Source organism: Lathyrus oleraceus, chromosome 5 (assembly GCF_024323335.1).
Source record: "Lathyrus oleraceus cultivar Zhongwan6 chromosome 5, CAAS_Psat_ZW6_1.0, whole genome shotgun sequence".
In the NCBI taxonomy this organism is placed as follows: Eukaryota; Viridiplantae; Streptophyta; class Magnoliopsida; order Fabales; family Fabaceae; genus Lathyrus; species Lathyrus oleraceus.
The window spans coordinates 597532128-597545639 of NC_066583.1; positions in this window are offsets into that span (position 1 = coordinate 597532128).

Below are 13512 nucleotides of genomic sequence, written 5' to 3' on the forward strand. Positions count from 1 at the left end.
CTTTGATCTTGTTTGACCTAGGATAAATCTCTTGGCATTTTATTTGGTGTCTTGAAGAGATTTTAGATTTTGACCAAATTAAATTGTATTTTAATTCATTTTTAAATTAATTTTTAATTGATTAAATGTGTAAAAATTATGTTGAGCCATTTTTATGGTCTTGTGGTGTTGGACTATTTGTTTAGGCCTTGGTCAAGGTTGATTTGACTTTTGTTGGATCAAAACCATTGGACTTAGGGGATTGATGAAATGTATATTTCATCTTCCAAAATGAATGAATGGTTTTGATTTGATAAAATCCTCCCTTGATCAATTTGTGTTTCTATCTTCCCCTCCATCTTCATCTTCGTCCCTATTCTTTCCCATTTCCTCATTTGACCAATGAAATCTCTAATGTCTTAAGACTAATTGGTTCATCAATGACCTTGTGTCAGATGAACCAATACAAGTATGACTGAGATAGGTCCCTCCCTCTTGATCTTTTTTTAGTGGGTGGTATATTTTAGGAGTTTGGTTCATCATACTAAAGCTCTAACATGCATTAACACCTAAAATTTTATTGTTTGGCCTCAGATAGTTGTGACTTCTACATAAGTCCAATTACGACTGCTTAACATAGAGATAAATTTGACCCTAATGGCATAGCATTCTAGTAATTGAGATTGTAAGTCTCCCATTCTTCATGGTATTGTATGGAAACTTAACCTTTTTTCCTTTCATGAGAGCTAGTGGCATACTTGTTGAATTATCCAAGTTGGAGCCCTTCTCATGGAAGATGTCTTGGTTTAAGGATTCATACTTGTGAAAGAATGGTTGAGTGTTCTCCAAAGAATGACTTAATCAATTAAAAAAATACCACTAACACTTGACTAAATTTTGACTAACACTTGACTAACTCTTGTTAATATTTCTTTATTTTCAAGTCATTTACTTTATGCAATTTAAATTTCAGTCATTTATCATTCATTGCCATTTACATTCCATTTAACTTGTTTATGTTTATGTCATTTTCACTTTGCTCATTTGAGTCATATCTTGTGATTATATATATTGTTTGTGCATTTTGATTTTGTTTGTGGTCTTAGGACTTTAAAATACTTAACAATAATAAAAACCCTAAAAAATGTCTGGTGGACTGTTGATCTTGATCTGAACTATTGGACTTAGGATTAGGCAACATTCCCTGTGCAAAAAGGACTTGACCAATGCCAACATTTTGAGACCAAGTTATTGTGAACTAAAGCCTTCATCTGGTGCAAGCATTCAACTCTGTTTGAATTCATCTGCTACCTTGTCTTGGTGCTAATTGTTATTTTGATCTTGTGTCTGATGCTTTATTCTGAGTTGATCAAGGAATATTTCATCTGATGCATGAGGAAACAAAGAAGATTGTTATATATGGGGATTGCTTGCTTGGATGTGGCTATCTTTATTTGATGCCTTGATTTTCATAATGTCTGGATATTACTAATTGCTCCTTAAGTATTGCTTGATTCAAAGTCCAAAGGGAAAATGGGTTTTCTATATGACATTCTTGTCTGTTGGATTGCATTCCATTGGTCATTTTCAACTCTTAACTTTTAATTTGTGCTTAGGATAGCCTCTTTATCTCCTCTCACTTCTTAAATTTCAAAATCTCTTCCCCTTTTCAAAAACTTTATTTGCTTGTGATTTCAAACTTAGACCTTATTGTAAATAGAAACTTTGGCCTTATGCAAATGGATTTTCAAACTTTTTCTTAAATCAAATTTGTAAATAAACTTAATCATATTGACTTAAAATTTCAAAAGAAAAAAACAACTAACAACTTCATTCAAATTTTTGGCCCTTTGTGCCCTTTTCATTTAAACTTTTGTTAAAAGCAATTCACCAAACTTTGAAATTATTACTACGAACTATGAGGTTTTGATCCCTCATTTTTATGTTGGTACATAGGCACAAGTCTGAAGGTCTTGTCAAACACAAAAATATAATTAATGAATTCTTTCCTCATCCCCACACTCTATTTTTCTCAAACATCTTTTATACCAAAAACACATACACACATAAAAAGGGCTCCCTAGGAGTACCTAGGACACTTTGGATGCTTCCCTATATGTAACCAACCCCTTACCTGAAATCTCTGGCATTTTATTAGTTTTGATTTGAAAACTTCTTATGTTTGGGTTTTGTTTGTACTTTTCCCTTTTCCTTTGGAAACAATAAAAGCGCAGTGGCGACTCTGTTTTATTGATGTTAAACTTATCCATAGTTTGATGGTCATGAATTTACCGCTACAGAAATTAAGTGGAAACTCTGCTGGGGAGTAGTCCTCGGTGGGTTTAGCCTACTTTTTATGTGTACATATTTGTATATTTGATGTTTGTATATTTTTTTGTATATTTGTTTGTATGATATAATTTGTCTGTTGTGCTTGGTGATCTCTGAGTGGTGAGATAAGTTCTAACCCGAACTTTCGTGCAATTAAGATAAGAGGATGGTATAGTCATGTTCAACTTGTGTGGAGTAGTCCTTAACAAGTTGGCTTGAGACTCATCTGCTCAGTGGAGACCCTCTTGGAGTTATTGATGTCACACAAGTCGTTTGTGGTTAGGCATTACTTTCTCTGATTTTGGGTCCGAGAAGCTGAGGACCGTAAAACATTTAACCCAACTTGGCCTATTTAGTACGTAGTGCGGAGGCTGTTCAGGTATAGACTTGATAACAGTTGTTACGCGATACTACACTCAGACGAGTTTCTCTTGAGAATATAATGGGTTGATGAGTCAGTCATCCTAACTTGTAATATTTGATAGATGGGATTAAGACTCTGGGAACTTTGATAGAACATGATCTACAGGCTTTTATCCTTAGTACACTCATTTGGGATGGTTCTTAACCTGACTTCATGCTTGTAACTCACAACAAACCCTTTAATTTTTGGTTGATCTGATCAAGTCTTGTCAATATCAATGAAACTTGGGTGTTGATCAGAAGAAAACCATAATCCACCAAAATGGATGATTGATCTTGATGATGACTTGATCCATCCCTTGACATTTGCTTGTGTTTGCCTTGTGTGTGATCCCTTGTTTGTGATTGTTGCATTCATGCATACATGTGCATCATAACATTCATCACAGAAAAATAAATTTCAAGAAAACTGAGGTCTTGTTCGCAAATATTTTCAGACCATGGATTATGGACGAAGGAACACTAAGAAGTACGATTTCAGATGTCCTGATTTGAAAGAGCTAAGGAAGTTGTCATCCTTTGTATTAGACCCCTTGGACTTCAAACAACGTCATGGGAAGATTTTATTTGTGTTATCTACTTATGTGGTTGAAGGACTTCTGAGTGTTTTGGTTCAATTCTATGATCCTCTCTACCGGTGCTTCACTTTTCCTGATTATCAGCTTGTGCCTACATTAGAGGAGTATGCCCATCTCTTGGGAATACCTGTATCTGACAAAGTGCCCTATAGTGGATTGGAGGAGATTCCCAGATCTCATGTCATAGTTGAAGCTCTTCATCTGAAGAAATCTGAGGTTGATGCTCACTTGGGGAAGAAAGGAGGTATTCTTGGGTTGACTTCTGAGTTCCTCATTGGAAAAGCTACTGTTTTTGCTCAAGCTGGTAGTATGGATGATTTTGAAGCCATCTTTGTATTGCTCATCTATGGTCTAGCTTTGTTCCCTAACATTGACAGTTTTGTTGATGTTAACGCCATTAGAATCTTCTTGATTGGGAATCGTGTTCCTACTCTGTTGGGTGACATGCATCTTTGCATTTGAGGAATTATAAAGGTGGTGGGACTATTGTTTGTTATGTTCCCCTTCTGTACAAGTGGTTTATTTCGCACTTCCCCATACGCCTGCTTTCTTGGAGAACAAGCAATGTCTATGGTGGTCTCGGAGACTTATGTCTCTCACTAATGATGATATTGTTTGGTATGATTCTGCATTGAGTAGCTTGGATATTATTGATAGTTGTGGTGAATTCTCTAATGTGCCTCTCATTGGTATACAAGGAGGAATCAACTACAACCCTGCTTTGGCTCCTCGTCAACTTGGGTTCCCCTTGAGAGATAAACCTAATAACACTCAGTTAGAAGGTCTTTTCTATCAAGAGGGTAAAGATCCCTAACATTTGAAGCAGAGGATGGTGCATGTGTGGCATAATGTGCATAGGAAAGGAAGATCCGAGCTTGGTCCATGCAATTGTGTAGCTTTGGAAGCTTACACTATTTGGGTTAAGAAAAGAGCTTTGGAGTTGAAGATGTCGTAAGCTTGTGAAAGACCTATGTCTTTGGTTGTGGCTGAGCCATCAACTCTACCTAACCAAGATGTAGAGGAGTTGGAAGATGCACTTACCAAGATGAAGCAAGAAAAAGATATGTGGGAAGAGCGGTTCCATGCTTTGAGCATAAAGCATGAAGAGTTGTAGCTTGAGTCAAAAGACAAAGATGCACTTATTGTGATTCTTGAGGATCGAGCAGTGAAGAGACAGAGAGAGCCAAAGGGCCTATCTTTCTCTAGCATGCCTCAGCCTTCCGGTGCTTAGAAGAAGATTGTTTATCAGCTCGTCCTTGAGAAGGCTCGGATGAAGACATCATTTGAGTCCCAGGTTTGACGCATCCAAAGGAAGTATGCACCCGTAGCCAGATCATCTGATACCGTTGCTAAGGGATCCTTAGGATGATTAGTTTCCTTTTCTCTTGTATTTGTACTTTGGTTTCTGAAATTGTACTCAGTGTAATCCTTCCAAATTTTATGAATAAAAAGATATTTTTATGGTCAATCAAGTTGTTGTTATTATTATTACATATTTGCAAATAGAACTTCATATGTTCCTTGAAATTAAACAATAAAAAACATTGCATTTCATGCATCATGTGCATAACAGGTTTTCTTCCGCTAGATGTCTTATCAGTTCTTCTTATGTGCTTCAGCCAAGCTGACTCACCGCTATAACACTCGTGCTAATCAACCAAGGATTGTGGAGGATCTAAAGCAAGAGAACAGAGAGCTGAAGGATGAGATTGCCAGACTAATGGCGCTGATGGAATCTGTCATTGCTGCACAGAACCAGTCATCACCAACTCCTGCAACTCCTCTCCAGAGGACTGTCATTTATGAGGTTGCTACTTCAACTATTCCCGTTGCTGCTGCCAGTCAATCCGGTCCTTCTATGCCTGCTGGATTCCCTTGGGGGATGCCATCAAATTTTATGCCAGAAGGGTATGCACCCACCTTTGTCTCTCTACCGGCATCTAGCCCGGTCATGTCAGTACCACAACTTGTTATTCACACTCTGCCTCGTGTTGAGGACATTATCTACCATACTGAGCCATTTGAGGGTCTAGATGTGTATGAGAAAATGGACGAGATGAAAGATCAGTTCCTTGAGCTACGTAAAGAGTTGAAGACTTTAAGAGGAAAAGATTTGTTTGGGAAAAGTGGTGTTGAACTATGTCTTGTTCCCAATGTTAAGATCCCGATGAAGTTCAAGGTCCCCGACTTTGAAAAGTATAAAGGGGACACTTGTCCGTTGAGCCATCTTGTGATGTATGCCAGAAAAATGTCTACTCAAATTGATAATGATCAGTTGCTGATTCACTATTTCCAAGACAGTTTGACTGGAGTTGCTTTAAGATGGTATATGGGTTTGGACAGTGCGAGCATCCGTACTTTCAATAACTTAGGCAAGCCTTTGTAAATCAGTACAAGTGAAACGTGGATATGGCGCCTAATAGAGACCAGTTGAGGTCTATATCTTAGAAAGATAAGGAGACATTCGAATAGTATGCCCAGAGATGGAGGGAGTTAGCTGCTCAAATTAGTCCACCGCTAGAAGAGAAAGAAATGACAAAGATCTTCTTGAAGACGTTGAGTTGGTTTCATTAAGAACGTATGATTGCAAGTTCCCCAAATGACTTTACCGAAATGGTAAACATGGGGATGAGGCTAGAAGAAGGAGTCTGTGAAGGACTATCATACCCCAATTTTGTCCGGGCATATTTAAATTTTTGTAAAATCGATTTCATTTTTAATTTGTATCATATGCATAGCATGACATGCATTCCATCATGAATAATAATTAAAATATCAATCAGAATAAATTTATTGAAAATACGGAAAAATCGGTTGAATCATTTCTCAAGAACGTGCACAAATCAGCAGGTAACAAGTTTCAAAATTAAAATTACAGACACAATTATTATTAATCTACAGTTCACGTAGTTTAACCTGGTGTGCTCGTTGTTTATTTTAGCAGCTGTTTCGGTTGCATTTTGACCCGCCTAAGCCTTTTAACCGGTGCAAATTTATTTCAGAGTTTGAAGAAACGATGTATTTTTTCAATAAGTATATTTTGTGCTGAACATTAGTGTGTCTGATTTAATTTTTCGAACAAATTTATATCCGACTTCTGTTTATAATCAATCCTTTTATTTCTTTGTTTTAATACTCAAAATTAGAGATTTGTCTTATTATTATAATTTTCTAAATTAAATTACTATCTAAGAATTTTTAATAAATATTTTTCTTTAAATAATAGATAATAAGAATTATTAATAAAAAGGAAAAAGAAAATAAAAACTCTCAGTAACACGCCAACTATTTCACACACGTATCTCCTTCCTCACTTGACAGCTCACGTCTCTCTCCTCTCACACACTTCTTCTCTTCTTTCACGCTTCCATCACCTCATATACCCTCTCTCACCACTCATCAATTCCCACACATCAAAAAGGGTGACAGTATCACCTATTCCAATTTTAAGTCTCTCATACTCTCTCTCTCTCTACTACACACTCTAGAAAAGAAACAAAAAAGAAAAACAAAAAGAACAAAAAGAAAGAAGCAAACGCAAACAGGAATCCAAAATCACCACTCCCACTACAACCACAACACCAAAAATCTCATCTTTTTCCAACGGTGTTCTCAAACGCCTTCACAACCACCACTTCACCTCCGATCACACGCACCACCGGCAAACACAAACGCTCATCCACCATTAAAGCCAACCACCCTTTCGTTTTCCTCGACCACACCCTCAATCACCGCATCCACCTACACAACCGCCATAGCCGCCAACATTTCACTTACGATTTCCGCCACTGAGAACCCTCTCCGTCCGGCGACGCCTCAACCGCTTCGAAATCCACCTCCGCCAAGACGCATAAACCCAACGCGTCTTCATCCTCAATCGCTCGATCTGTTTCATTCTCGCTAAGCTTCGGCGCCGTCAACGCCAACACCGCCACATATCCACTTCTCAATCTCTGTAAATTTCCGCCCACATCGCGAAATTACCTCACTCGTTACGGTTCTCTTCCACATTCAGATTCCAAATCACAACAATATGTCGTAGATGGTTCACGCTCAATAAATCGATTCCGATTCGATACGGCTGCCAACACAATAACAACGAGAAACCTAGGTAACATTCAATCTACAATTGGTTCTTTCCATTTGCATTTGTGTTGCGATTTCAGTTGTGATTCACGAATTCTCGGTGATTTTGGTATCATTATATTCAACATATTACCAGTTGTCTCGGGCTTTTGACTCTGTTTTAAATTTATAACGTTGTTGAATAATGGTTAATGTGTCTGTGCTTGCGTATTCGGTAATAATCTAAATAGAGACTCAGTTTTGCGCAGTTTGATGTTTCATATGTTTTAATACTTTCGACTTGTTTGTTGTTGCAAATTTTTTAATGCTATATGTATTGCGTGAGCTGCTGTGTTGGATTTGTAATTTGTTTGACTCAATTCCGCATTCTTATTAAGCTCTTGTTATTGGACTCGTAGTAATATAATGAGTTGATTTGTAAATATCTATTGCTGCTATTTTTTTTTTTCTGGAAACAAAACAAACGCGTCACATATATCTTGTTTATAACAGAAAAGTTTACAAGACTTACATTCCTTTACAAATTAAATTCTAATGTAATAATAGCTTGCAATTTAAGTTGTACTCTTCTCAGTAGCATAATTTGAAAATCAAATGACGAGGGAGTACAAGTTTAGTACATCTTTTTTTAATTATAATATTATCCACTAAGCTAACCTTAATAGCTATTTTGGTATAATAATTAAGTTCTAAGCACACTGTCATGGTAATTCGGTTTGTTCCATTTTTATTATTACAAATGTTCATCTTGAAATATATGCCTGAAATGGTCACAATAAATAAACATGTCAATCTCCAATTATTACTTGTTTACATATGTTGTCTTTAGATTAGAATTGAAATATGATGAGAACAACATTGTAAATTTGCGCTGCTAATATTTAATTTCCCTACGTAAATTGGAGTTTTTATCTACGGATTCGGCATCTTTATGTCGTTACTCCACCAAATTCTCAATAAATCAAAAGAATATTTTCGCCGCGTTTGGATTTCGCGAGTAACATTGATCATTGTTATCTCGCACAAACCGATTTGAGCACACCGATTCCATTGAATAAATCAACATTGTCACTTATTTTCATTTGTTTTTTTTTAAATAATAATTAATTTACCTTTTGTTTGATTAATTCATTTTAATTAATTAATCTTAATTAATTAATTATTTGGGATAATTAAATAATTCTGATAATTAATCTTAATTAATTCAATTAATCGACTTAACAAAATTCTGATAAATTTATAACTGAAGGTTAATCGATTTCTTTTCCATTATTATTTCATAATTCAAAATCGATTCCATTCAATTTCATCATCAATCCACAACCACAAATAAATCATGCAACTCTCGATTCAATGTCGAGATCATCCTTCCATACCCTTGTAAGTCGATCGCTTTTGAAGCATCGACATCAACCTCACACAGCTTACTCTTGGGCTTTCTTACAATGAGACCTAGTCGGTTATTAATTAATCGAGTAGATGATTGATTCACCAAATGAAATTCGACTTATTCAAAAAACACAAATTCAAACCTCGATCCAACATCGAGTATTTTTAAAATTAAATTAAATTGCCTAATCAAAATTAAATACCATCTGGAAATAAAAAGGGGAATGGCTTTGAGTTTTCAACTCCTCTCCTCGATTATTTGAATACGAGTTCTCTTACTCGGTTAGTCAAATAGTCATCATGTCTAATCCACTTAAGCAAATCAAAACATTCTTACAATAATAAGAAATGAAAAGGGAGATGACTTTGAGTTTTCAATTTTTTCTCCTCGATTATTTGAATACAAGTTCTCTTACTTGGTTAGTCAAATAATTGTCGTTTCTCTACAAACTTCCAAACCAAGATTAAATCAAATTATTTTCATAATAACAAAATAAAAAGGGAGATGACTTTGAGTTTTCAACTTCTCTCCTCAATTGTTTGAATACGAGTTTTCTTACTCGGTCAGTCAAACAATTGTCATTTTTCCGCAAATTAATAAATTAATCAAATCATTTCATAATAAATTATATGAAAAGGGAGATGGTCTTGAGTCTTCAATTCCTCTTCTCAAATGCTTGGATATGAGTTGTCTTACTCAGCCATTCGAGTACTTGTCGTTTATTCTAAAATACATCAACCATACATAACCCTATTTTCATAGTTGCTCAGATGAAAAAGGAAGCGGTCTAGAGTCTTCTTTTCCCTTTCTCGATTATTAGGATACGAGTTACCTTACTCGGCTATCCGAGTATTCGTCATCCATTCAAAACACCTTAATCATCATTAAATCCTTTTTATAATTAAGGATGAAAAAGAAAATGGTCTAGAGTCTTCTATTCCCTTTCTCGACTATTAGGATACGAGTTGTCTTACTCGACCATCCGAGTAATCGTCATCCAACAAAAATATCTCAACACATCAAATTTATCTGTCCTCTCCCCGTGCGATCGAAGCCAATCAAACAAACACTCAAACATATTAATCCAACTTGTCACCCTCGTGTGATCAAAACTCTCTTTAAAAAAACATTGTTTAATCCTTTCTAACGCGCACAACAAACTAGTGCTTAAGCCTCCGCCGAGAGTAGACAAGCCAATGTTTAGCCTTTAGAACGCGATCTAGACAGTCATTCATTAAAAGAAACCAACAAACCATAGTTGCCCGAACTACGAATGCTCTGACTTCCTTATTACACCATAAGGATACGTAGGCAGGAGATTGTTGTATCTTCGCGAGCACACTAATAAAAAACCTCCCCTTTCCCTTTCGGAGGTTCCCATCCATTTCTATTTTCAATATATTTATAACCCGAAGATAACAAACAACATAAATTAACACTCAAAATGCAAGTTAGAACTAAAAGGTTCCCGTTGAGTACAACGGACGTGAGGGGTGCTAATACCTTCCCCTTGCGTAATTAACTTCCGAACCCGAATATGGTTGCGACGACCATTATTCCATTTCCTAAAGGTTTTATCGATATTTTCCTATTCCTTCATTAGAATAAATAAAATTCAGTGGCGACTCTGTTCGAACATAATTTTTTCCGCGACCATCGCGAGGAATCGTATTTTTCGAGATGCGACAGATGGCGACCTTGCTGGGGACTAGCTCCAAGCAAAAGAGGGTGAAGCCTAATTTAGTTCAGTTAATGTATTATGTGTTAATTTTGTTTATTTGTTTATTATTTATTCTACTATTATTATGCTGTCATAATTATTGTCTGGTGTTTTTATTGGCTGTGTATTATTGGGGTTCTCTGGTTGGTGATACTTTGTGAGATAGGCTCTCCACCCGAGTCTGAGAAAAACCATAAGATTAAGTTGGTGGTTGCATAGTGGACGCCCACAAGGAGTCTTCCTTGTTGGGAAGATACGAAGACCCCGCCTAGAGGAGATTCTCTTGAGATATTATTGTCCGACGAGTCTTCGTCACGACGATAGTATTTTCAAGTTAGATCGATAACTCCAGGGACCTTTGAACCCAATATATCTGGCGATTATGTAGTATTAACCTACGAAGTTTCAGACTTGTTGGGTTAATACGAAAGCCCCAATTAGATGAGATCCCTTGGACATATTACTATCTTACAGTAATATTTCCAACCTCGATCTATGACTCTGAGAACCTTGTTAGAACCTTGGACTTGAGAGTTGCGTAGTAGAATCCCCATGGAGCCTTCCTTGTTGGGATAGTACGAAGACCTCACCTAGACGAGATCTTCTTAAGGATATTATTGTCCGACGAGTCTTCGTCATGGCAGTGACGTCCTCAAGAAATATCCATGACTCTGGGAACCTACCAACTGTAGGGCCTACCCATGGGGTTCCGTTAATCATAGATACCTATCATTTACCCATTATTCTGACCTATCTGAAAACACTTTGAACCTGTGATCCTAAACATGCCACTACACTCATACACATATCATGGCATCTGCATTCAGCATGCATTGCATATCACCTTTCACACAAAATATATACGAAAAACTCATCCACCCTTCGTCCATAACCTGCAGTTGATTTCCCGACACTTATATCAGACTTGAAGTATCTCTTGAAAGATCATGGATCCGTTGGAGCAAAGTCACATTGTATTAAGAGGAGATGTTGACTCGATGAAAAACCAGATAGACCAACTTGTGGAGGCTATGATAGCTTTATAAAAGAGGGAGGACAACATTCAGCAGACTACAGTCATAGAGAATGTTATTCCAGCTCCAGTAAAGGGTCCTACCCAACCTCGGCTTATGCAAACCTCAGTTGATAAGTCTACTGTATAAGAACGTCATGTTGTTCAAGATTCCTCACGTCATGATGTTGTTGAGTATCACAGTTTTGCATTCTTCGTGCCAGATTCCCATGGAACAAGCCTAGTGGTTAATGTTGAACAACCACAAGATAATGAGATTGCTAAAAGATGTTGCGTGATAGAGAAAAGACTCAAGGCCATAGAAAGGTAAGATACGGTTGAACTGAATGCCTTAGGCATGTGTTTGGTACCTGACCTGGTTATACCCCCAAAATTCAAAGTACCAGAATTTGAGAAGTACAAAGGGGATGGCTGTCCAAAGCACCACTTGGTGATGTTTTGTCGAAAAATGACCTCTCATGCCCACGATGATAAGCTAATGATTCACTGTTTTTAGGACAGTTTGACCGGGGCATCGTTGAGTTGGTACATGAAGTTAGAAAGAAGTCACGTTCAATCATGGTTGGACCTAGCTAACGGCTTCTTGAAGCACTACAAATATAATTTGGACATAGCTCCTGATCGCATGCAGCTGAGAGCCTTATCTAAAGAGAGCAATGAATCCTTCAGAGGGTATGCCCAAAGATGGAGAGAGTTAGTGGCTTGCGTTGAGCCACCTCTCTTAGACAAAGAATTGATGGAATTATTCAGGGACACCCTGCAAAGTCCATACTTCGAAAGGATGATTAGCAGTGCAGCATCAGACTTCGCTAACTTAGTGACAATTGGAGAACGCATCGAGAGTGCCCTAAAAAGTGGAAGAATCCAAGGCACCTCGAGCAACCAAGCTAGCGAGACAGAATCCCTCAGCGATTCCCAAAAGGAAGAAGATGATGAAATAAATGCAGTCATGGCAGATGTTGGGTATTCTCACGATGCACCAGCCAGACCTTATGGTTCTTCACCTTCTCAACAATCACCATTTCCAACACCACGTTATCCTTATATGCAATCGGCAAGGCCTAGAGCACCATTCAAGCAACCATGGACTGTTCCTCATACAAATCAAAGATCTCGTGGTCAAGGATATCAGAATCAGCTTCTGAACCAGCATAGGCCTCGAAACAATCTGGAAAGAAGGAATGCTCCTCTCAATCCAATCCCTATGTCATACAGTCAACTTTTGCCATGCCTGATTCAAAACTCGCTAGTGGAGCCCAAGTCTCTCAGGCCATTGTCAGAACCATACCCACCTGGATATGATCTTGATGTGCAATGTGGATATCAAGTCGAAACAATAGGGCATTCAACTGAAGACTGCAATGCTTTCAAGGCTAAAGTGCAACAATTGATCGACAAAAGGTACATATCCTTTTCAGAAGGAAGCCTATTGGTGCACGTTAACCTCTCGTCATAATGAGTTCAAAGATTTCATAGAGTATCTCCTAATGCCAGTAGTTCAGACAGGAAGACATCCTCAACACTGGCAATCGTTGGACTGATTTGTTTCTATTTTTGCATTTGTAGTTTCTTTGTTGTTAAAAACTCCTTGTATTTAAACATTGTTGTTTTTAATGGTAATATTAATGAAGTAATGATGCATGTTTTGAATTAATTATCTCACATTCGCTCATTTTTCATCTCTTATATCAAAAACAAAAATACATCACTATTTCTCCCATTCACTTTTCTTTATCATAACTTTTGTTTTAGCAAAGATTTGAGGGAGGATGACGAAAGCAAGATACCCATAATTGCTGACTATATGCTTTCGGATAAAATCCTGCTGATGATGTGCAGGCATTGTTTCAAATTCCCAAACACTGAAGAGATAAGGAGTTAATCCCTAGTCAACCACTTTGAGCCTAGAAGTTAGGTGTTTCTTTCGGATGAACAAACCCTTATGTTTAACCTGGGAAGGGTAGTGTTCAGT